We start from the raw sequence: 24240 nt of genomic DNA, 5'->3' as shown, positions 1-24240 counted from the left end.
CTATCATATCCTCCAAGGGACAGGGACCATTGCATAAGAGGTGACAGAAAGAATATGAGAGCCAAAGGAAGGGAAAGAATGCTTACAAGAATGTCTTCAAAATACAAAATGGCCTTGAGAGTCATGACTTCACAGTGGCTGATGCTACCTACACAAAATCCACATAACAGAAGGGGGAAAATGATGACATCAAAATAGAAAAGAGACTAGTTGGGAAGAAGGGACTCAGAGGAAGGGGGATCTCAGAGCGGGGAAGGGGGTCATGGGAGAGGATTATGAACATGGTACAATATATGTGTGGAAGTGGTCAATAAAAAATGTTTTCTTAAAAAATGGAGATGTTGAATCTGGTCTCTAGTTGGACATAAAAATCTGTCATTATTTAAAACGTCCCAAGCTGATTCAATGCTTAGACAGGTACGTGTTAGCTCTAAGCAAGCTCCTTTAACTGTTCCTAACTCTCCTGAGATGGTTCCAAACCCATCCTCCAAGACTCTAAATCCCACATTTGTGTATTCGCCAATTTTTTTTTTTTTTTTTTTTTTTTTTGTGTGTGTGTGTTTCAAGGTAGGCTCTCACTACTCTGGCCCAGGCTGACCTGGGATTCACTATGTACTCTCAGATTGCCCTCAAACTCATGGTGATCCTCCTACCTCTGCCTCCCGAGTGATGGGATTAAAGGCATGCGCCTCCATGCCTGGCTGCCTCATGTTTTTAAAACATCCAGTTATGTTAGCCAGAAGGCAGGGGAGCATTTGGGGGCACGTTAGTACCTGCAGTGATGGCTCTAAGCTCCAAGAAGGAAATGATTTCCCACAGGCTCATCCAGCTAGGGAAGCTGGGCCTTGTGCGCTCAGCTCTTGGGCTCAGGAGGACACGGGACTGGGGGGGCATCCCTGTTTCCTAGTCAGTGCCGAAGGCTTAGACACTGGTGGAAGGAAAAGCATTGATTTTTTTTTCTTGAGATAATAACTCAAGTGTATTTGTTCAGTGACTTTGAGAACCAGAGCCTTGTCTGATTTTATTTCTGTTTGGTTTTCTGTTTGTTCTGAGAGGAAAAAGCTGACCTGACTACAGCAAAAAAAAAAAAAAACCTCCAGGTTTTTTTGTTGCATGGCTCTTGGGGTTGAGTCGATCATATCCCTCCTCAAGTACATTGATTCTGCAGTGCATATTGAATGAGCACCTCTTGTATGTCACTGTGAGTGAGCGATGGGGGTCTGGGGAGAAGCCTGGGGTGTGCTGGTGTCCGCAAGGGCGGTCTGTGTGCTGGAATCCTCATCTCTGTACAGTATTAACAAAAAAGTCCCGGACCACAAGCTAGTAAGGAAACCGAACAAATGTTCAGCAATCCTTAGTTGTCTATCCTAATTCTTGCCTGACTCCTGCAAACAACTCGTCCTTTCTCCCATTTATCAAATGCCAGCCGTGTAACATGGTGCTAAATGTCATCCATTAGCTATCCAAGTTCATCTTCCCACAGCAAAAGCAGGTAAAAACTATGTTGTGTTACTTTTCCCGGGAAGGCATAAAAAAATGTCTACTCCCTCAGATATGCCACTGACAGACCAAAGAAAGGGTTCCACCCAAGTGCAGGTTAGTGAACCAGTGAGTTTCTGGGTGTTACTTACAGTGGCATGGGTGACTCAGAGGCAGTTGCATCACTAAAAAGTCCCAACTGCCTTTGAGCCACTCATGTCCCTATGGGTGACTCCAACAAACCCCCAGAGACATACCAGATATTGAGTTACATCGTGCAGAATTTAGAGAAATCCCTTCAGGATCTGCACTGGCCTCTTATACACAATGCCGAAGAGCCTCCCCATGTGAACAGAGCCCTGGCCCTTGAAAAGCTTTGCAGTCTGGACCTGTCACCAAACATCAGATTCATGAAGGGCTGGACAGCTAAAATATTCCATGATCAGAAATAATTCAGAATTTAGGGGTTTGAGGAAGTCCAGGAAGAATATATCCAAGATGTTTAACTTTTTTAACTGCATGAAAGATATTTCAAGACGAATGTTGCCAGTTGTAGCCCTGCCAATAAATACCACCGCTTGAGTGTAATCCTATTTCTTCTCCTGTAAGCAGAGTTCAGGCTATAGTTTGAAATTATTAAATAAGAACGCTTTATTTAGGTAGCATCTTTCACCCCCAACTTTCAAGACTACACTAGACAGAATTGGTAAGAAAATTCTCCAGTGTGAAGTCTCTCCACTCCAGGTGTTGCAGTCAGGTTCGCATTGCTGGTAGAAGTTACCTGACCAGGACTGGAGAGATGGCTTAGCGGTTAAGCGCTTGCCTGTGAAGCCTAAGGACCCCGGTTCGAGGCTCGGTTCCCCAGGTCCCACGTTAGCCAGATGCACAAGGGGGCGCACGTGTCTGGAGTTCGTTTGCAGAGGCTGGAAGCCCTGGCGTGCCCATTCTCTCTCTCTCCCTCTATCTGTCCTTCTCTCTGTGTCTGTCACTCTCAAATAAAAAATTAAAAAAAAAAAAAAAGAAGTTACCTGACCAACAGCAGGTTGTAGGACAAAAATAGGTTTATTTTGACTTATAGGCTCAAGGGGGAAGCTCCATGATGGCAGGGAAAAATGATGACATAAGTAGAGGGTGGACGTCACCCCTTGCTAACATGAGGTGGACCACAGCAACAGGAGAGTGTACCAAACACTGGCATGGGGGAGCTGGCTATAACACCCATAAGGCCACCCCCCATAATACACTGCTTCTGGGAGATGTTAATTCCCAACTCCCATCAGCTGGGAACCTAGCATTCAGAACACCTAAGTTTATTGGGGACACCCGAATCAAACCACCATATTCTGCTCCTGGCCCCCATTAACGGATATCTACACGTGATATAAAATACAATGCATTAAGTCCAACTTTAAAAGTCCCCATAGTTTTTATCAACCCCAATGATGTTCAAACATTCCTATAGTCCAAGATTTTTTAAGTGAGCCATAATACAAAAACAATCCCCCCAAAACCCATAATGGTACAGAATAAACATTCACACTGTAAAAGGTGGCATTGAACATAACAAAGAAATACTCGAGAAATACAGGATTTAAACAGGGCAAACACCAAACCCTGTATCTCAAAGTCCAACAACTCTAGCCAGTGACAAATCTCCAAGTCTGATAATTCTAATCAGCAACAAGTCTCTGGAGTTCCAATTCTGCCCCTCCATCTAGGCTATTCATGGTCCTGGAAGACTTTATGGGGGCCAACAGCTTTCCTTAGCAGCCATCTTGTGGTCCCAGCATCTCCACTGGGTCTCCACTACAATCCATGGTTCATCCTTATGGCTCCATTGGGTCTCTATGCAGAAATCCAGCAAACCTGCTTCACAGTGCCCATGGCCATTTCCAAAACACAAGACCATGTTGCAAGCTCAATGACCCTCTTTCCTGTGTATCTTATACTCCACAATACCAGGTAGGGTGCCAATTTGTTAATCCAGGGGAGAATAAAGCAGACTTTGAAGAATAGGACACTCCTTGAGCACTCAGACCCCTTCAAAAGAGTCTACATTCTTCCTGTTGCCCCAGTGCAGGTCAGCTGGCCCAGTCTCAAAAGTTGTAATCTCTCTATTGCAGCTGAATGGGCAGTGGTTCACCCAAAGATTTCATTTTCTTCTGTGCCATATCCCTCTGCTCACACCAGTCCCTTTCTACACAATACCAACCTGCACAGCTTCTCAGGACAAAGGCATAACAGCTGCCTTTCACACAAATTGCTTCTAGCCCAATCCAGACAAAGCTCCTTTTTACCCTCATAAGCCAAACCTTACAGTCCATAGTTCTTACTGCATTCAGGTCTTTCAAGATTGACCAGAACAGTCCATCAAGCTGTACTTACAGCACTGCAAGGCATCTCTTAGGTTAAGGTTTCAATTTCATCCACATTCCTCTTGAAAATCAGCTCCAAAAGGCCAAAGCCACACAGTTAGGTGTCTACCAGCAACCCCACTCTTGGTACCAAAATTACTGTTGCAGTCAGGTTTGCATTGCTGATCATAATCACCAAACCAAGAGCAGCTTCTGAGGAAAAGAAAGGGTTTGTTTTGATTTGTAGGCTCTAGAGGGAAGCTCCATAATGGCAGGGAAAACAGTGGCATTAACAGAGGGTGGATATCACCCCCTGGCCAACATAAAGTGGATCATAGCAACAGGAGAGTATAGCAAACACTGACACAGGGGAGCTGGCTATAACACCCATAAGCCCACCCCCAATAATACACTGCCTCTAGAAGGTGTTAATTCCCAAGTCTCCATCAGCTGGGAACCTAGCATTCAGAACACCTAAGTTTATTGGGGACACCTGAATCAAACCACCACACCAGAGCGATGATTGGTTTCTATGAAGTGGGGAACTTTCCAACGCTAGAGTCACTCACTGTCTGACCATTGAAGATGGAATCAAAGCTAACTGAGGAGCTGTCCTGGACAACATGAGAATGGGCTTTATATTTCCATGAATCAACATACTAAATAAAAAGCTGGGTTTTTTCCTCTTTGTGGTACCCTAAGAACTTCACATTTAATCAGGAGATACATGTTACTTCCGTGTCCCAGGCACCTGATAAGTGCCCCAAATGACTTTACATTTGATGCTGGTTCCGGGTTCAGCAGGGAACCTGAAATGTTAGACACACATGAAGGTTGAGCAGTGGGGGAAAGTGATCAGGGCCAGTTCTAAATTTTCTTCTGCTGTGGCAGGTGACTTCTCTTCCTCTTATTGTCAGACAAAAGTTATTTTCTCCTTTGGATGAATATATTTCTATTATAGGAAATCTGGCCAAAATGGAAATGCAAGAAGCAAAACAGTTCCCATCAACCAAAGAAAAGCACTATTAGCAGTTTGGTATATTTCCCTCCAGTCTTTTTTTCTCTACATTTTCAAAAATAGAATTAAGATCACATGGTATACACAGTCCTGATGCCAAGGTGTCACAGTGCAGCCCAGACCTGCGCAAACCCACATTAACAAATGACACCAGTCTTGGACTCAAGGGTCGAGTTTGTCCTTGTTCATCTTAATGACTCTGGATCTTAGCAAATGTGGCTGAACAAAATAACATTGGGTGATATGGTATTGAATGAATCTATCAGAGGGAAGTAACACACCCTCAAATGCACCGTGGTAGATGAGGCTGAAATTCCACCATCTTTCCAACCATTTTCCCTCTGCCTTTCTTTAAGACACCTGACAACTATCCCTGACAGTCTGCTGGCTTCCTGTGTCATCTGTCTGAACTTGTTTTCTGGCTTGCTTGGTCTATGCATGTGCAGAACACTCTGGATTTGTCAATGGTAATGTCCCCAACCACTCCTCAGGCAAAGGAGATACACATTGACAGATAAATGTCTCAAGGTCCTTGCTCCTCAGTGTGACAATTGTAAGGTGTGCTTTACGTCCGATGATCTTCAGAGGACTGACCCATGGGTAACATCTATCTCCTTAGCATATTCATATCAGCTTTCCCCACATCCTTGCTTCTCACGTCTGCTACTCTCTGGCCATGTTTCCTGGGATCACCACCTGATAAGACTGTCTGCACCAAACCTCAGGCTCTACTTTGGGGGATCAAACAGGTAGTCTTGGAAACAGACTTGCTGAGTTGAACCAGATGGAGTCTTTATAGACTTTGGATACATATTGATTGGCAAATAACTTCCACGTTGAGATTTTCAGACCTCTTTCGCTAACCCTTGATTTTATTCTAAGAATCTGAACCCTGAACAAATACTTAGAAAGAGGCAAAAGAAACCATACCTTAGTTAACCTGCAGGGCCGGCTGGTGCCCCGGGACTGTTAAGCAGTTTGTGGTTCACTTTTCTCTGTTGTTTGCTTTGCTTCGTTTCCTTCTATGTTCCTAGACAGAGACCAGTGGTTATAGAATTTTTTTTTCTTTTGTCTTGACAAATGGAAAAGGAGAGGGAATTGAACACAACAGAGAAAAGAGAAGAAGCTGGGAGGAAGGACGAGTGGGAAGTTGCTTTGGAACATTTTTGCCTTGGGTTTCTGTAACAATCAAACTTTGGTATTTTCAGTGAACATGAAAAGAAATCGACTGTGGGAAAGACAGGTTTTTGTCATTATGAGACCCCTGCAATCCATCAAGGTTGCACCCAGTTGTGTTTCAAAATAAAGCTGCAGGTGTGGGGCTCGTCATGGTGACCCAGAAAGCATGTTTCCTCTGGGGAATGAGGTCTCCCATGGCTTCGCTATTAAGGCAGTAGTTATGCATACTGAAAGCACTCGGGCTGTTTTCCAGCCCTCAAGGGACAGGCAGGCCATTCTTGGCTCAAGATGGCTGGGGCATTCCAAGAAAGCATGGCCAACCTTGGCACTTGCCTTTTTATATTGGGAAAGGAACCTCATTCTATCTTGGTTTTTCTATCTGCCACCCTCCCTCCATCCAACACCCCCCCCCCCCCACAAAAAAAGTACAACCTCTCATTCCCTTTCCAAGCTACAATTGGTCCCTCTACTTTGTCTTCTGGAAGTAAGCCCAGCTTTCTGGACTTCTTGGCTTCCGCATTTTCTGGATCAGCTCAGAGACTCAAATCATGACACCGCCTTCAGACATGAAGATTCTTAGGGGTGGTATTGTGAGAATGGCTATGAATACATATGTGTTTATTATTATTATTTTAAAAACACAAATAAGGGGCTAGAGAGATGGATCAGCACTTGCCTGCAAAGCCGAAGGACCGAGGTTTGATTCCCCAGTACCCACGTTAAGCCAGATGCACAAGGTGGCGCAGGCATCTGGAGTTTTTTTTTGTTTTTGTTTTTGTTTTTTTTTGTGTGTGTTTTTTTTTGCAGTGGCTAGAGGCCCTGGTGTGCCCATTCTCTCTCCCACCCCTAAGTAAGTAAAATAACACAAATAGGTCATCAACTGGACTACTGGTGATTAAATGACTTTGGGTTAAATTCTTCAAGATCCCTCAGTCTTGCTGTCTACCTTGTAAGGTACAGTCCATAGACACTCACCAACTCTGTAGCTGGGGGGAGGGGAGGGACGCAGATGCGGTGTGTGACCGCACCGTGTGACCACAGCAGCCCTTCCTACATTTGCGGCTCCTTTGCTCTTGCGAGGACAACTGACAGCGTGTGTCCAGCAGAGTCACATGGCCCAACGGAGAGTGCTGTGGTCTGAATGTGAATGGGCCACATGGGCTCACGTTGTTTGTCCCCAACTAGTAGTGCTGTTTTGGAAGATTGAGGAACCTTTAGCGGTGAAGCTCTGTTGGAGGAAGTGTGTCACTGGGGATGGACCTTACTGTTCCTCCAAGACGTGAGGAGGAGAGGAATCCCAGCTGCTGCCGTGAAAACACCTGCTGGTCCCTCTTCTCCTCCCTGATGGATGGTAGCCCTTCCAACTGTAAGCCAAAATAAAGCCCTGTCCCATCAAGTTGCATCTTGTCAGGAATCTTGGGTATGGCAATAAGAAAAATAATGAATATAGATAATGAAGCTGAGGCCCCTCAGTTAGCAGTACCTGGCCTGGGTGCCAGCTATTCAGGAAATCACTTCTGAGTTTCCCGGTCACCTTTCAGGTGACCTTGAAGGAAAAATGGTGCTTCCTGTGCCTCCAGCGGAGTGCTCCCACCACAGGGACGACATGCCCACCCCGTGTCCCCCAGGGTGGGTTGTGAAGGTTAATGAATTGGAATTTGTGAAGTGCTTTGAGATCTGTGGATGAAAGGCCCCTATGAAGTCAAAAGCGTTCCGATGATTATGAAATTGCCTTGCCTGAGGTCAGACAGCGCGGGACGAGGGGAGCTGGGAGGGGAAGGCACAATCCCTTTCTTCCATTCCCTAGCCAGAACTCAGAAGACCATAACCCATGCTTGTTAAGATGGGCTGTCCCTTGGTGGGCCGATGTCCTCGGGCCTCACATCCTGTCTCCTTTATTCCCAGCACCCTGGTAAGGACCAGGCTCCAAACCTCACTGGTGCTGCTCATTGGAATGCTGAACAGGTCCCTAGCTCCTGGGAAGGCCTCTGGTTTACAGGGCTGCTAGAAGCTCAGAGAAACTGGTGAGGGGTAGACCCAACTTGACCCTGAGACCTTCCTTGGAAAGAAATGGCAGAATTTCCTATGCCAACTGGACGCCACTTGTAAAAAGAGTTCAGTTTGGAATGAATTTGAGGGGTGGCACACCACACCCACTGGGTCTTTCTTGTACCACATATTCTGGTATTTGCAGAGTATTTGCTTTACAAACAAACGTCTCCTCCACTCTTTTGTCTCTTCCTCCCCCAACGTTGGCTGTTGGATAGATAGCTCATTGCAATTCAGACACCTGTCACTTTTGTATGTCAGTGTGGCTGTTGCCACGCTGATTAGTTAAGATGAAGAAAAAAAAATACAGTGCCATATAAATAAAAAATTACAGACTGTCACATTGTTTCAAAACAGCCCACCTCACAACACCAGCTCTCTGCAAAGTAGCCTTCCCTCTGTTCCCAGCTAAAGGGAACGCTTATAATGTCTTGTTTTTAGTGATTAAGTGGTTAATGGTTTAATGAACTAAAAAAAAAATCTCATTTGTTGCTTCCCTTGGACTTGGAAAAAACCTCAAAGAGCTGGTTTTCTGTGTACCCCAGTCCAATATTGCTACCTGCTGGGATACGAACACAGTCTCTAAATAAATTGCTAGTGGCCTTAGGCGGGTGGAAGAGTCTTTCTTTGATCCTGCTCGAGCGGATGAAGTCAAATGTTCAATCAATCAATCACATTCATAACTTGCAGCTACAATCGGGCTGACAACAGCCTATTATTTATTTTTAAAATCATATATTTCATTATTGCAAAACACACAGGCTCTCATGAGGGGAAAAGACTAAATTATTGATAAGCTGTGTAGATGACGGAGTTTGTTGTTTCTGACATGCCTGTCACTAACTATTGTCAGGAAGAATTTACTAAGATGTAGAGTCAGGAAAGTTGGCCAGGAATGTGTGTCATGCCAAAGCGGAGATGGGAAGAGGAAACTCTAATGGCCTCTCTCTCCTCTCAATCTCTGTCTCTCTCTCTGTCTCTGACTCTGTCTCTCTCTCTCTTTCTCTGTCTGTCTCTCTTATTGAATTCTTGTAGGTAAAAGACAGCTGAAGGCAGAACAGGTTTCTATTGTGAAGCAAGACTTGAAAAGCCCCCATTTGATTACTATAGCACAGGAGATTTGGTTCTCAAAATAGCCGTGCATTTGGGAAATGAATTTTTGCTGGTGTCTGTGCATTCCTGGAAATAACAATTGTAACTCTCTAGAATTCCCACATGGACAAGAGCCAGGCATATTTATTCAATATTGTGCTGGGGTGAATGTGGGGGGTGGGTGCAGCCACAACTTGAAGAATCAGGCTTAGAGGAGGCCAGCGATGGGTTCCCCTTACTTTTAAAGATGGGAGAAGGGACGCTCTACTGTGCTCAGCTGCGTTCTCTCGGGCTTTCTGAGTTGTCAGGGCACTCTCCCTACAGCCCTGCAACTAAGCTTCTGTCATGAGCTGAGGTGGAGGGACACCTTTCAGCAAAATCTGCCTACTCCTTTCTATAGTCTTTATTTTTTTAATTTTTAATTTTATTTTTATTTTTTTTTTGTTTTCAGAGTAGCTAGATGAAGAGACCATGCAAGCCAAGGCCTTGAAGCTACACAGACACACCCTCTTGTGAACAGCATGATTTGGACTGGAAGATGCCCCAGGCCCGGAATTGTCATCTGACCTTAGTCCACCTTAAGGATGAAGTTGCTCCCGGAATGTGCTGGAAGAAAGACCCTCCTGGACTGAAGGAAAGAGAGATGCTTTATGAAAAGAACTTAAGTCTTCACTTAAGCAGATCAAATCTTATTAGGACAAGCAACATCATATTTGAGAAAAAACAGCTATGGAACTTAAAAATTTTTAACACTCACTCCTTCCCCCAGGACCATGCCTCCCCCTTTGATGCTGCCCAGAATGGAAGTGCCATGGAAAGAAAATCAAAGCTCCTTTAGAGGTCTGCCAAAAAATTGGACTTGTCTTCTCAACTTTTTCAGTCACTACAAGATGACCCCAGTTGTTGGGGTACAGGGTAGGATGGGTGTTACAGGTGTACCACAGAACCAAGCATTTCTCAAGGTCAAAGTCCCCTGTTCAACTCTGTTCTCTTTACTCCATAAATGAGAAAATTAAGAGAAGAATCAGAATCACTCAGTTGATGGAGTCCAAATCCTGGCCTCCAACTCTTTCCCTAAGGTGACCTGGGAAACCATTATCAGTGTTGAAATCAGAAAACAGGAGTCTTGTTGCTCTGCATTCTAGTGTAAGAATACACATGCATTGCTTGGATTTTAAGACCATAGACCTTACCTGAAACACAAACAACTATTAAGCCCCTTTGAGCTCATTGATTTTCCCCGTCTTGACCCTTGACAATGACAAGATTCGCTGAAACATAAGATTTAAAAGTTGCTTCTGATTCCACAAGAAGAAATTGATGCATTCTTATGGAATTCAGGACCTTTGTTTGAAGCTTCCTGCTACCACTTTGTATGTTGGGCTCAGCCAACGTGGCCCCTTGAGGTCAGGAGTTATCACACTTTGTGCATTGGGCTTAGCCAACATGGCCCCATGAGGTCAGGTATTGTCACAGTAAAAACACTCTCTTTCACAAAACTGAGCCCTCTTCTTGGATAAATATTAATCTTGGTGACTTGGCCCTTGCTGGGCCTGTGTAGCCCAGGTTTAAAGAAAATCCTACTAAGTAGATTTATAGAGAAACTTTAAGTCTTGATATTTTGTCATCTGGTCTACCTTCAGCAAGACTCTTCTTTGACAAGCTTAGCAAGAATCCCTTCGCCTTGCATGAATCCTATGTATTTTCCATCCTTCTTCATCCCTGTTCTCTGTACCTTTTCCTTGGCTATACATTCCTACTTCTTGCTACATTTGGCATGGTTCTCAGTCCTATGCTGGAATTGCTTTCCCCTAATTGCAATGATTTCCTCGTAGAGTCTGCCGTTACCTTTACTGTCCGGCCGTGGTTCTCTTTGATAGCCTACATATGCTTCATGTCAACGTCTAGCTCCAGAATCTTATATAAAATCCTATTGAGTAGTATTTTCCTTTAAATTTACTTTTTGAACATTTTGCAGTCTAGGTCGGTACATGTGGGAACTGAGCTGATCAAAGCAATCAATGCACCAAAATAAACCTGTTTTTACTATCTTCATGACAGAGGAAATAACTCTGCTGAACTTGGGTGAGGTGTTGTGTCACTTTGTACTTTAGTCTTTTTATCTGTTAAATGGGAAAGTTGATTCCTTTGCTCCCTATCCAGTTGGGCCATTACTATGAGGCTCTAAATCCATAACACAAATAAGGGGAGGGGAAATAGAAGCTGAACAAGCACAAGCAAAGAGAACTGGTAGTGTTTGGCCGTGGGAATTTACTGTAGATGAGAGAGCCTGCTGTAAATATGAGATTGCATTTTTAATTATCTTCAGAGGCTGACTGAGGGAAATATGTACCTTCTGATTCTGACAGAAAGCACAGGAGAATGGAATACAGTGAAACCTATTAGCTTCTAGCAGTGACTTGGTTGTTATTATTGTTGTTTTGTTTATCTTGTTTTGTTTCTGCATCTGTTGTTTCAAGGAAAACCTTTAGGAGATGGAAAATATGTCGGCCTCTGCACAGTTGCAGGAAGATGAGATGCAGAGAGTCCTGGCTCTTCATCCTTTCTTGTCATTTGCTGCTTTCTGGGTTTGCAGGGCACATCGTCCACTACCAGCATCCGAGTGGCCTCCTCTTTGGCAATGTACATAAACATCACAGCCATTTTGTGTGTATGACTATTTCATCTTTCAAAGCTTGTTTTCCACTCAAATCGATGAGAGATGCCACCTCAAGGAGGGCTGGGGTACCTGCAAGGGGTTGGATGTGGGAGGCCAGACAGATGCCGCCCCCCCCACTGGCAAGATAAGACTCTATTAAGCATGACTTTATTAATAGTCTCTCTCCCAGCCCTGGTCCCCCAGGGAGCTTCCTGTGATTGGTCACTTGTACGATTATAATGGGAACTAATTGTACCCAGAAGCCAAGGAGCACAGGGCTGCCTTCCAAAGCCCTTAGTGGTCAGATTTGGGTAAACATGAAGGGCTGAACGGATTTCATCTTTCTAAGAGGACAAAGGAATAACTTCATGAAAAATGAGCAATTAAAAAAAAACAGTTAAATAGGAGAATGGAAATGAAACTGAAGTGCTTCCAGCTTTTTCCTGGTAAGAGAGAGGAGATTTGGATTAACACTGCGTGTACCACAGTAGAGTCTGGTGATAGCAGTCATTTTGTCCAGGAAGGTGTCAGGAATGCTTGAATTTAACAATTACTCCCAAAATATGGCTCCTTTTTGTTAAGACTCCAAACATGTTTCTTTAGACCAAGAAACAGGCCCAGGTTGAACAGGATCCATCTTCCTCCATGTGATCCTATAGCTGCTAGGCCCTGAACTGTGAAGCTGGGTACAAGGCTGGTGCTCCTTCCCCAAGGATCCGTCAACCCTAGTGCTCAGCAAGGTTAGGAGGAGGGCACGATACCATGCTAAGAGGCAGCCATGAGCAGAGAGGCAGCTTGTTCATAGGATATGCAGAAGGAACTTTCTGGAAGGGGAGTACTGAGCTGAATTGATGATTTGCACAGGAGAGCTGACTCCAGTGACTGGCATACGGAACTAGAGTTCTCTTTGATCTCCTCCCTATAGAAAGTCCTTCCTCATGACTTAGGAGAAACCAGGAAATGATATGTACGCTTGTCATTATTCAGCTAAGGAATACTCCTACCTCTGGCATATCTGGCCACATTGAATAGCATCCATCCCTCATCCCCAGTCTGTAATAGGCTTTCCACATGCACAAGAGGTTCAAATCCAGGAGGCAAATGGCTTAAGGGAGACAAATGTGTTGCATTCAGTAGTTGCACCGGTGAGACCAGAGCTCAAGTTCAATGTTCTTAGACTTCACAGCCCTGTGTGGTATATAACCTTGCCCCTTCACTGGCCTTGTTTCCTTCTCCCCTACCATTTGTTTACTCTGGTCTATAACTTGACATTCTGCTGCACTTCAAGCAGAACTTGCTCCTGCCCCAGAGCTTCCCACTGGCTCTTCCCTCTGCCTTGACACTGCGCCCCTAGCATCTTCAAAGCTCCCCACTCCTTCCTTCAGGACTCGACTCTAACACACTTTCTTTGACAAACAGTCCTCAAGCATTCTGAATCTCATCTCACCAAATCTCACTCACACTGTTTCAGTCAGGTTCGCAATGCTGGCAGAAATCACCTGACCAAGAGCAGCTTGTGGGGAAAAAAAAGGAGTGTTTATTTTGGCTTACAGACTCAAGGGGAAGCTCCATCATGGCAGGGGAAAATGATGGCATGAGCAGAGGGTGGACATCACTTCCTGGCCAACAACAGATGGACAACAGCAACAGGACAATGTGCCAAACATTAGCAAGGGGACACTGACTATATTACCCATAAGCTTGCCCCAACAATACACTCCCTCCAGGAAGTATTAATTCCCAAATCTCCATCAGCTAGGAACCTAACATTCAGAACCCCTAAGTTTATGGAGGACAACTGAATCAAACCACCACATTCCATCCCTGGCCCGCATAAACTGATAACCATCCATGGTGCAAAATGCAATGCATGCAGTCCTACTTTAAAAGTCCTTATAGTTTTTTTTTTTTTTTTTATCAATACTAATGGTGTTCAATCATCCCCATAATTCAAGGTCTTTTAATACTTAAAAAAATCCCACACACAAAAAAACATAAGAATGATTGAGATGGGGAGGGGATATGATGGAGAATGGAATTTCAAAGGGGAAAGTGGGGGGGGGAGAGGGAGGGTATAACCATGGGATATTTTTATAATCATGGAAAATGTTAATAAAAATTGAGAAAAAAAACCATAATGACACAATAAACACACTGTAAAAGATGGCACTGGGCATAGCAAAGAAATATTCAACCAAGACAAGATTTAAACGGAAAACATCGAACTCTGTAGCTCCAAGTCCAGCAACTCTAGTTAGTGACACGTCTCCAAGTCCAGTAATTCTAACCAGCAACAAGTCTCTGCAGTTCCAATTCCACCCATCCAGATAGACTACTCACTGTCCTAGAAAACTTCATCTGGGAATGGCAGCCTTCTTAAACAGCCATCTCATAGTCCCGGCATCTACACTTCTACGCTGGGTCTCCATCCGCTCTTCAACCTGTTTCACACTGATCACGGCCATTTCCAAAACACAAGACCATGTTACAAATTCAATGACCCTCTTTCTCCTGCATTTCTTACACTCCATAATACCAAGTAGGGTACTGTTGCAGTCAGGTTCACATTGCTGGTAGAAATCACCCAACCAAGAGCAGCTTCTGGGAAAGAGATTTATTTTGGCTTACAGGCTCAAGGGGAAGCTCCACGATGGCAGGGCATAACGATGGCATGAGCAGAGGGTGGACATCACCCCTGGCCAACAACAGGTGGACCACAACAACAGGAGGGTCTGGCAACTGGCAGTGGGAAACTGGTTATAATATCCATAAGCCCGCCCCCAACAATACACTCCCTCCAGGAGGCGTTAATTCCCAAATCTGCATCAGCTGGGAACCTAGCATTCAGAACACCTAAGTTTATGGGGGACACCTGAATCAAACCACCATGGGTACCAATTGTTTAATCCATGGAGGAATAAAGCAGATTTTGAGTAATAGGACACTCTTTGAGCACTCAGGCCCCTTCAAATATAAAATGAAATGAGAGATTTCTCACATTCACTGGAGTGTGACTTGTCTTCACTTGTTTATGTACTTGCTGTCTCAAGCCCCTACTGGCTGAAGCTCTAAGAGAAGGTAGACTGTTACCTTCATGTTTCAACCCCAGAACGCTCTCTCTGTGTGTGCATGAAAGCTGCCTCTTAACATGCTATGATGTATTTATTCCTATCTTCCTGAGCATGCATGGTTGGTAAGTTAGGGGGAAGAGCTGCATGGTTGGTCCAGAGCAGTGTTCAGAACAAGCATGATTGCAGACTAGGCAGATGCACGAGAACCTGAATTCAATCCCCAGCACCCATGTAAGAAAGCTAGGTGTGAGGCATGGCTGCACATGCCCGCAACTCCAGAGCTGAGGCAGGTAGGGACGAAGGACTACTGAGGGCTCTCTGGTCATCTCGTGTAATGGAAAAACACCACAACTTCAAGATTCAGTTCCAGGTTCACAAACAGAATCTGTCTCAGGAAATAAGTCAGAGAAGCAATAGAAGAAGGAATAGAACATCTGATATCTCCTCTGGTCTCCACACACATGCACACAGGACACATATATATGCTTACACATATGCATATACCATACACACACACACATACACATGTGCATGCACACCCCACAGTACCACACACACACACACACACACACACACACATATGCATGAATAAACCACAGGACTACACACACACACACACACGCACGCACACACACACGCACACACACACAGCCTAATTTTGAATTCCAACACTCCTGTAAACCAGTTTAGCTGGGTCTCTCTTCAGGCCACATCTTAGGACAGCTTTTGAAGACACATGCCCTTGTGGGATGTCTAGAGGAACTAGCCCTTCCATTCCTACATCAAGAATGTGTATACGAGTCTGGAGAGATAGCTTAGTGGTTAAGGCACTTGCCTGTGAAGCCTAGGTACTCATGTTTAAATCTCCAAGTCCCACATAGCCAGACGCAAGCATGCAATGTTACACATTACCCACAAGGGGCACACACATCTGGAGTTCTTTCACAGCAGGCTGAAGGTCCTGGTGGGCCTATTCTCTCCCTTTCTGTCTTTCTCCCTCCCTCTCTCTCTCTCTCTCTCTCTCTCTGCCTCTTTCTTACAAAAAAATTAAAATAAACTGTAATCATAAAAAAGAACAGCATGTATATGGGGCCAGAAGATGGCTCAGTCTGTAAAGGGCTTTCATAAGCACAAGTTCTTGAGACTGAGCCTTAGCATTCACATGAGTGCTGGGAGCAGGTGTGTGTGCATATAATCCCAGTGCTGGGCAAGTGGAGATTGGGGACTTCTGGGGCTTACTGGCAAGCTAGTCTAGTCAAATCAGTGAGATCTGGGTTCAGCTAGAGACCCTGCCTCAAAAATAAAGTGAATAATGATCAAGGAAGAGACTTTACATTGACCTCCAGCCTCTGCATGAACCTACACTCTCACCTGCATGCACCCCATCGCCCCACATGCTCACACATACCACACATGGGAACATCAAAAAAAGAGGTCATCTGTATGGGTAGTCCTGACAGGATAAGATTATATACTGTGTAGAAGGTATGATGAGCATAGACATTGGCATCTAGCAGCTGGCTGAGTAGAGCCTTCAAAGTTACCCTGAGCGAGTCACTTTTAATGATACATTTTATCATAAAGTCATCCCTACACATCTTACCAAAGATCAATCATTTTTGGATATTTCCCTCAACGAAACTCTTTGAGGAGACAGGGTCCAATGGGAGCAGCAGACTGAAGCCTGCTGCCTTGGCTTCTGTCTTTCCATCTTCACTGAACCTCAGTAGCACCTCACAACCACACCTCTAGGCTCCTAATCTAAACTCAGAAGATGGAGCATGTAATTTACTCATAGCTCCTTTCCTTCTGCCCTTATTGCATTTCTGTAAGCGGAGTGTATGTACTGGACCACAGGTGTTAGACAGGGCCAGGTGACTTATAGAGATCCTGTGAGCGGAGTGTGTGTACCTGAAGCACAGGTGTTAGACAGGGTCAGGTGACTTATAGAGATCCTGTGAGCGGAGTGTGTGTACCTGAAGCACAGGTGTGAGACAGGTTCAGGTGAGTTATAGAGTTCCTGTGAGAGGAGTGTGTGTACCTGAAGCACAGGTGTGAGACAGGGTCAGGTGACTTATAGAGTTCCTGTGAAAGTGTGTGTACCTGAAGCACAGTTGTAAGACAGGTTCAGGTGACTTATAGAGATCCTGTGAGAGGAGTGTGTGTACCTGAAGCACAGGTGTTAGACAGGGTCAGGTGACTTATAGAGTTCCTGTGAGCAGAGTGTGTGTACCTGAAGCACAGGTGTGAGACAGGGTCAGGTGACTTATAGAGTTCCTGTGAAAGTGTGTGTACCTGAAGCACAGGTGTGAGACAGGTTCAGGTGACTTATAGAGTTCCTGTGAGAGGAGTGTGTGTACCTGAAGCACAGGTGTGAGACAGGTTCAGGTGACTTATAGAGTTCCTGTGAGTGGAGTGTATGTACCTGAAGCATAGGTGTTAGACAGGGCCAGGTGACTTATAGACTTCCTGTGAGAGGAGTGTACATATGTGAACCACAGGTGTAAGACTGGATCAAGTAACTCTCTAGTTGAATCCTAAGGGCAGGAATGGCAGTGTGCCAGCTCTAAGTCTATACCTTGAGAATAATCACCTTTTTTGTTACTACCTGCCCCTCTTGAGGTGAGGACATTCACCATAAGAAAACTATGTTCCAAGAAGTCACCAATCCAAGAGTGAGAGACACAAGGTCCCATGAAGCAGAGCTGCGCAGTCAACCCATAGTTCCACAAGTAAGAAAAGCACATTTGTTGATGTGATTGTGATATCACTGGTTACGCAGCATTGTTGCAGCAATAGCTGACCGATACACTTAGTATGAGGTGTCTAGTAGTCTAGACATTGCAAGTCTTTCTATCTTGCCCTGTCAAATGAGCAGGATTTAAAGGCACAGCAGCCAAAGTGACACAGTGTATCTAAGGAAAAAGCTTTATCTAAAAGTAATAGGAATGATCTGGAAGTACAAGACAGACAATATACAGCACAAAGTCTGTGGGGATGGGAAAGACAGTGACTGAAACAATGAGACTTTTGAGTTGTTATTATGAAGACAGACTGGCTTTGCTTGTCTCTTGTCCTATATTTACAAAGCGAGTCTCTAATTTATTGACTACCTTGGTGAACTCAAATACTCCCTAGTTCATGATGGAAGGTTTCCTTGATGAACACAAGGAAAGGCTTCCCTGGAGTAAGGCTTTCTTCATTGACTGCTTTTATTTAATCTTCCTCCTGTTGGGATAGAAAGACTTTGGGATGTCCTTGACATTGAATACCAGGGAACTAATTCAGGAAAGGAGAAAGAGGGGCAGTAGATGACCACACAGGGAGGTATTTGGGGTTGTGGCTCCCTTTAGGAATTTAAGAAGTTCTCCTGGGCATCTTTATACAGAAGTGATGTGGAGACTGCTTTAGAACAGACCTCAGTGTCTCTTCAGCTTCCTCCACGTAAGGACGCTCATCTCCCCTGAGCTCAGCATCACAACACACGCTTCTGCCCCTCTTGGCTCCATCCAGCAAAGACAGTGATTAGCAGTGACTGAGGGGCCACTGAGTGCAGGGTGCCTTATGTCACCAAGATCCGGTCAGTTAACTCAGTTGGTTAGAGCAGAGTGCTGATCAGAGAGGCCAGGGAGTTCTGGGAAGCCCTTGTCTTTTGTAGAATGCCTGATGCTCCTGTCTGGCTAATATCCCTGTAACAAGAATAGTAAATATGGGCTGGAGAGATGGCTTAGTGGTTAAGTGCTTGCCTGTGAAGCCTAAGAACCCTGGTTCGAGGCTCAATTCCCCAGGTCCCACGTTAGCCAGATGCACAAGGGGGCGCACGCATCTGGAGTTCGTTTGCAGAGGCTGGAAGCCCTGGTGCACCCATTCTCTCTCTCTCCCTCTATATGTCTTTCTCTCTGTGTCTGTCGCTCTCAAATAAATAAATAAAAATGAACCAAAAAAAAAAAAAAAGAATAGTAACTATGTCGTGTTCATGCTGCCGTTTTTCTTTGCTATCCATTGAAGGCACCATAATCACTTAGCCAAGATATTGAATCTTACATTGAATACAGAGTCTTCCTCAGCACAGTGTTCCAGTCATTACTAATCAATCAAAAGTAGCATTTGAAAAGAAACCTGCTTCCTCCCTGTCCTATATGATACCTGCGAGTCTCCCTGGCAGATAGTGTGACAGTGTTATCAAATAGCCACTTCTAATTTCCTTTCCTATGCCCTCCTGCCATGATAGATCATGAACTGTCAGGTCCTGGCTCATAACCTTCCTTGAAATCTAAGTGTTGCCATTGTAGCCAGTGGGATGTACTGGGATCACTTTGGGGAGCCTTTCACTTTCCTAATGGACAGGACACATGTAAAGGGCTAATGGCACACACACCTTGACTCCTTGTCTTGCCTTCCACACAGGCAATCTTAACAACTGACCTGCCAATGGATGACAGTGTCACACTCTCTGACACGTCCTTAGGCTTCTTCCCTTTAGCTTTCCTAAATAGACAGGAAGCAGCCTGATATCTGAGGCACTGTCAGTTTGATACAGATGCAGCCAAAAGCATTTTTAAAAATTTGATTTATTAGCCAGGCATGGTGGAGCACGCCTTTAATCTCAGCACTTGGGAGGCAGAGGTAGGAGGATCGCCATGAGTTTGAGGTGCATCTGGCTTATGTGCATTCTGGGGAATCGAAACTGGGTCCTTAGGCTTTGCAGGCCAGTGCCTTAAATGCTAGACCATCTCTCCAGCTCCAAAAGCATTAATAGATGAAGACAAAATGTTCCTTCAGATATATGTGTGTACTGAAATGATCACTACAATGACTATAACAGGATAGCAGGGGTGTCGTACAAATTTTATCATCTAAGAAGTGATACTTCGGAGAAAAAAAATTCACCTGATAACAAATTCATCATTTTAACTATTTTGTTTTAATAAGTGATACTTTGGAGAAAAAAAAATTCACCTGATAACAAATTCACCATTTTAACTATTTTTTTTCAGTATTTGGGGGGACAGTCTCATCTGGTAGTCCAGAATGGTTTGAAACCCATGATGTAGCTCAGATTGGCCTTGAACTCACAATCCTCCTGCCTCGGAGTCCTGAGGTTTTAGTGCATTCACAGCACTCCACAACCTTGTCATTGCCTTCTGTCTGAGCACTTCTATCGTTCGAAATCTGAACTCCACCCATTAAGCACTAGCTCCCTACCCTGCCTCCTCCCTGCTGCTGGCAACCACTAATCCTGCTGTCTCTATGGATTTGACTTTTCTTGACCTTGACTATAAATGGAATCATACGATATGTGGCCTTTTGTCTGGCTTTTTTCACATAGCATATTTTCAAGGTATATACACAATGTAGCATTAATCACAGCTTTAGCACATTTTATGGCTAAAGAAGCGGTGTGTGGATCGCCCATATCTGGTGTATCCATTTATCAGGGGATGGCCTACTGTGGCTCATGCTGCTTGGAGCACTCAGGTACGAGTGTTTGTCTGAGCAGATGTTTCCAATGATGGCGAGAATATACCTGGGAGTAGAATCGGTGGGCCATATGGAAATTCTATTTTTAACTTTTTGGGGAACTGCCAAGCTATTTTCCACGATGGCTCCAACCATTTATGTTCTCACAAGCAGTGTATTAGTCTTCCCATTGCTTTACATCCTCACAAACTTTTTTTTCCTCTTAAATATATTTTACTCATTTACTTATTTGAGAGAGAGAAATAGGTAGAGAGGGAGACAGACAGAGAGAGAGAGAGAGAGAGGGAGGGGGAGAGAGAGAGAGAGAGAGAGAGAGAGAGAGAGAGAGAGAAAGAGAGAGAGAGAGAATGGCCATGCCAGGGCCAGCCACTGCAAAGGAACTCCAGACACATGAGCCTCCTTGTGCATCTGACTTACGTCGGACCTAGAGAATTGAACCAGGATCCTTTGGCTTTGCAGGCAAATGCCTTAACCGCTAAGCCATCTCTCCAGCCCCCTCTTTTTTTGAGGCAGGTTCTTATGTAGGTTAGGCTGGCCTTAAATTTGATGTGTACCCAAGACTGGCCTTAAACTCTTGATCCTCCTAATTCAGTCTGCCAATTGCTGGAATTGTGGACAGGCAAGAACCAGCATACCTGGTTTCTAACCAGTCCTTGGTATTTGCATTTTTTACTTGTATATTTAATGTCATCTGTCCTTGTGGATATAAGGTACCATCTCACTGAGGTTTGAGTTGGCTCCTCATGGGTCTGATTAAGAGATCTATGGTTTGAGATCTTTCCCTAAAGCAACACTTTTATCAAAATAAAATTGCCTTTCCCTAGTCTTGGATATTAATACAGTCACTTTAGCTTCTTTGAGTTACTATTTTCTGGGTGTCTTTTTCTATTTCTTATTTTCCTTATATCCACAGTGAGTCTCTTCAAGACAGTACATACTTCTGCCCTGCATGTGTGTTTGCAAGTGTGTGCAGGCCAGAAGACTCCTGCGGGTGTTTTTTCTCAGGTACCATGTACCATTTTTTGAGACCTGGCCTCACATTGGCCTAGAGTATGCCAAGTAGCCCAAACTGACTGGCCATCAAGCCTGAAGGATTCACCTGTCCCTGCCTCTCCATTACTGGGATATAAAAGACGGTGCCACCATGCCCACCTTTTTTTATTTTTTTTTAACAGGTTTGGGTTTTGATCTCAGGTCCTCATGCTTACAAGGCAAACTGTCTTTAGACTAAACTACCTCCCAAACCTCTGCCCTGCCATTTAAATGGAAAGTTGAAACCATGATAAGGGGGGGACTTTCTTCTTTCATTTTGTTATTTGTCCTGTGTGTATTGTTTTTGTTCCTCAATACAACCACTATTGCATATTTTGTGTCAAACAGAACGTTCCTTGAGTACCATTTTAATTCTTTTGTTTCTTTTACTATACCTTTTAATCTTAGCAGTTGTCTTGGCTATTGCAATTGACCATCTAGTTAAATAATCTGGCTATAAAAACTGCATTCAGAGTCAAACTAAACATACCAACTTCAGTTTAGTGTTCAGAGCAAATCTTTTCTCCTATATAGCTCTGCTTTCTTTCTGTTATTGCTGTCACAAAGTATATCTTTATACATCGTGGGCCCACCAACAAAGATTTATAATTATTGGTTTATAAAGTCTTTTAAATCACATAAGAAAAAGCAGCAGTGCTTCCGGCCTGCCCCATAGGAGGGGCCTCCCGCCCTTCCATTGCCCGACCTGGGCAGGTAAACACCCACTGGTTTACATCGGAATGTAGCCAAAGAAGACAAAGTAATTGAGAACCGGATTATCGATGAGAGGAAGTCTTACTTATTTGGGCGAAACCCTGGCTCATATGACTGTGCCACGGACCCCCGGTCTTTCTGTCACATCCCCGCCAGGCTGCTTTACCACGGCCATCTGAAGGGAGCTTTCCTCATGGGTCTCAACCATGGTTGTTCTCAGCACACGGCCCTTTCCATTTGATTGGAACCTCACAAGCCCCAACAAGAGCTGGCTTAGCGGTTAAGTGCTTGCCTGTGAAGCCTAAGGACCCCAGTTCGAGGCTCGATTCCCCAGGACGCGCATCTAGAGTTCGTTTGCAGTGGCTGGAGGCCCTGGCGCGCCCATTCTCTCTCTCCCTCTTTCTCTGTCTTTCACTCTCAAATAAATAAATAAAAACAAACAAAAAAATTCCCATCGATGGCACAGTGTCATTCGGTGCATGCACAAGGGGGCACACACACTGATAAGCGAGACGTGTGAGGCTTCGCCCTGCGCTGTGCAAGGAGTTGATGAGAAGATGGGTAGAGAGGGAACCCTGGGCTTACTGCGGCTTCCCAGGGAAGAAACTGAGTTCGATGACCTGACAGAGTCAAAGCTGCCCGCGGCATGCGGATTTCAACCCTGACAATCTGGACGTTGAGAGACCAAGGAGGAAGGACTCCAGGGTGACTTCCAGCCAGGATGATGAGATCATCCACGCAGAGGCTGTGGATCCCTCAGTTGGTCGCCTCTGAAAACTGCAGTGGTCTCTGTGAAGATGGAGGGCTTCACCTCCACTGGAGGACTGGCCCTGCCCCCCACCCACAATGAAGCGGGCTCCCTGCCCCACGGCCTCCAGGGACAGCACTCACGGGGGGGGGGGGATGCCCATGGAGCACCCGATCTTGACTCCCGTCAGCAGTGAGCATGACCCCAACACCAAACCCTGTGGCCAATAACCCTAAAGTTGTAAACGAACCCAAGAAGAAGAAATACGTAAAAGAGGCCTGGCCAGGCAAGGAGCCCACAAGGAGCCCACACCTTCTCTACTAATTTTCTACTTTTGGTCAAGGAGAAAGTGGGCACAGGCTTTGAGTAATATTGTTTGGACTTCACCTGTTTTTCTCGTCCACCTTTTCTCGTCCAGTTGCCTAGTTTCCCCTAATCCAGAGCAACTCCTTCCCTTTGAGGCATCACAATTCTTTTTGAGTGTGTGTTATAAAAACAATCTTTAGCTGGGCGTGGCGGCACATGCCTTTAATCCCTGCACTCCGGAGGCAGATGTAGGAGGATTGCTGTGACTTCAGGGCCACCCTGAGGCTGCATTATGAACACCAGGTTAGCCTGGGCTAGAACGAGACCCTACCTTGAAAAATCAAAATCAACCAATCAATCAATCAAAACAAAATTTTTAAAGGATATGACCAGTTAGGGCAATTTAAAGTAAATAGGAAGAGACTACTCTTTGCAGGGACCTGACGTCTTTTTTAAGAGGACAGCTGATGGCAATTGGAAATTAAAGCCTCCTGGAGGCAGTGTGTTCTTGGGGGCAGGCTTATGGGTGTTATGGCCAGTTTCCCCATGCCAGTGTTTGGCACACTCTCCTGTTGCTGTTGTCCACCTTATGTTGGCCAGGAGGCGACATCCACCCTCTGCTCATGCCATTGTTTTCCCCTTCCGTCACAGAGCTTCTCCTCGAGCCTATAAGCCAAAATAAACCTCCCTTTTTTTCCCCCCAAAGCTGTTCTTGTTGATCTCTGCCATCATTGCAAACCTGACTGCAACAACCTGTTTAGCTATTGGTTTGGAGGCCTCCCGCCCTTGGGTGAGAGTTCTCCTTATTCAGAACTCAAGACTAGACCTAGCTGGCTCAGGAGACAAAAGTAGGAACGCTGGAAAGAAAAAGAATAAAAAAAAAGCATCAGTCACACACAACCCAAAAGTAGAATGATACCATATCCTATATTGATTTATGTACTTATTTCGAATGTTCTTTATTTCTTTGTGTGGATTAGATTTATTGCCCAGAAGAAATTTCAGCTCATGTCCCTCTTTAGGTTTCTTTGAGATATGATATAAAAATAACAACTGAT

The 24240-nt window shown here is 44.8% G+C and overlaps 1 pseudogene; it reads left to right on the top strand.

Annotated features, from left to right (window-relative positions):
* The window catches only part of LOC123459354, a 33979-nt pseudogene extending 10779 nt beyond the window's left edge, over positions 1-23200 (top strand).
* Positions 23201-24240: the final 1040 nt, after the last annotated feature.

The sequence above is a fragment of the Jaculus jaculus genome, chromosome 1, assembly GCF_020740685.1.
Source record: "Jaculus jaculus isolate mJacJac1 chromosome 1, mJacJac1.mat.Y.cur, whole genome shotgun sequence".
Taxonomy (NCBI): domain Eukaryota; kingdom Metazoa; phylum Chordata; class Mammalia; order Rodentia; family Dipodidae; genus Jaculus; species Jaculus jaculus.
The sequence above is the reverse complement of the archived record's forward strand: the minus strand, read 5'-3'. Positions and strand labels throughout refer to the sequence as shown.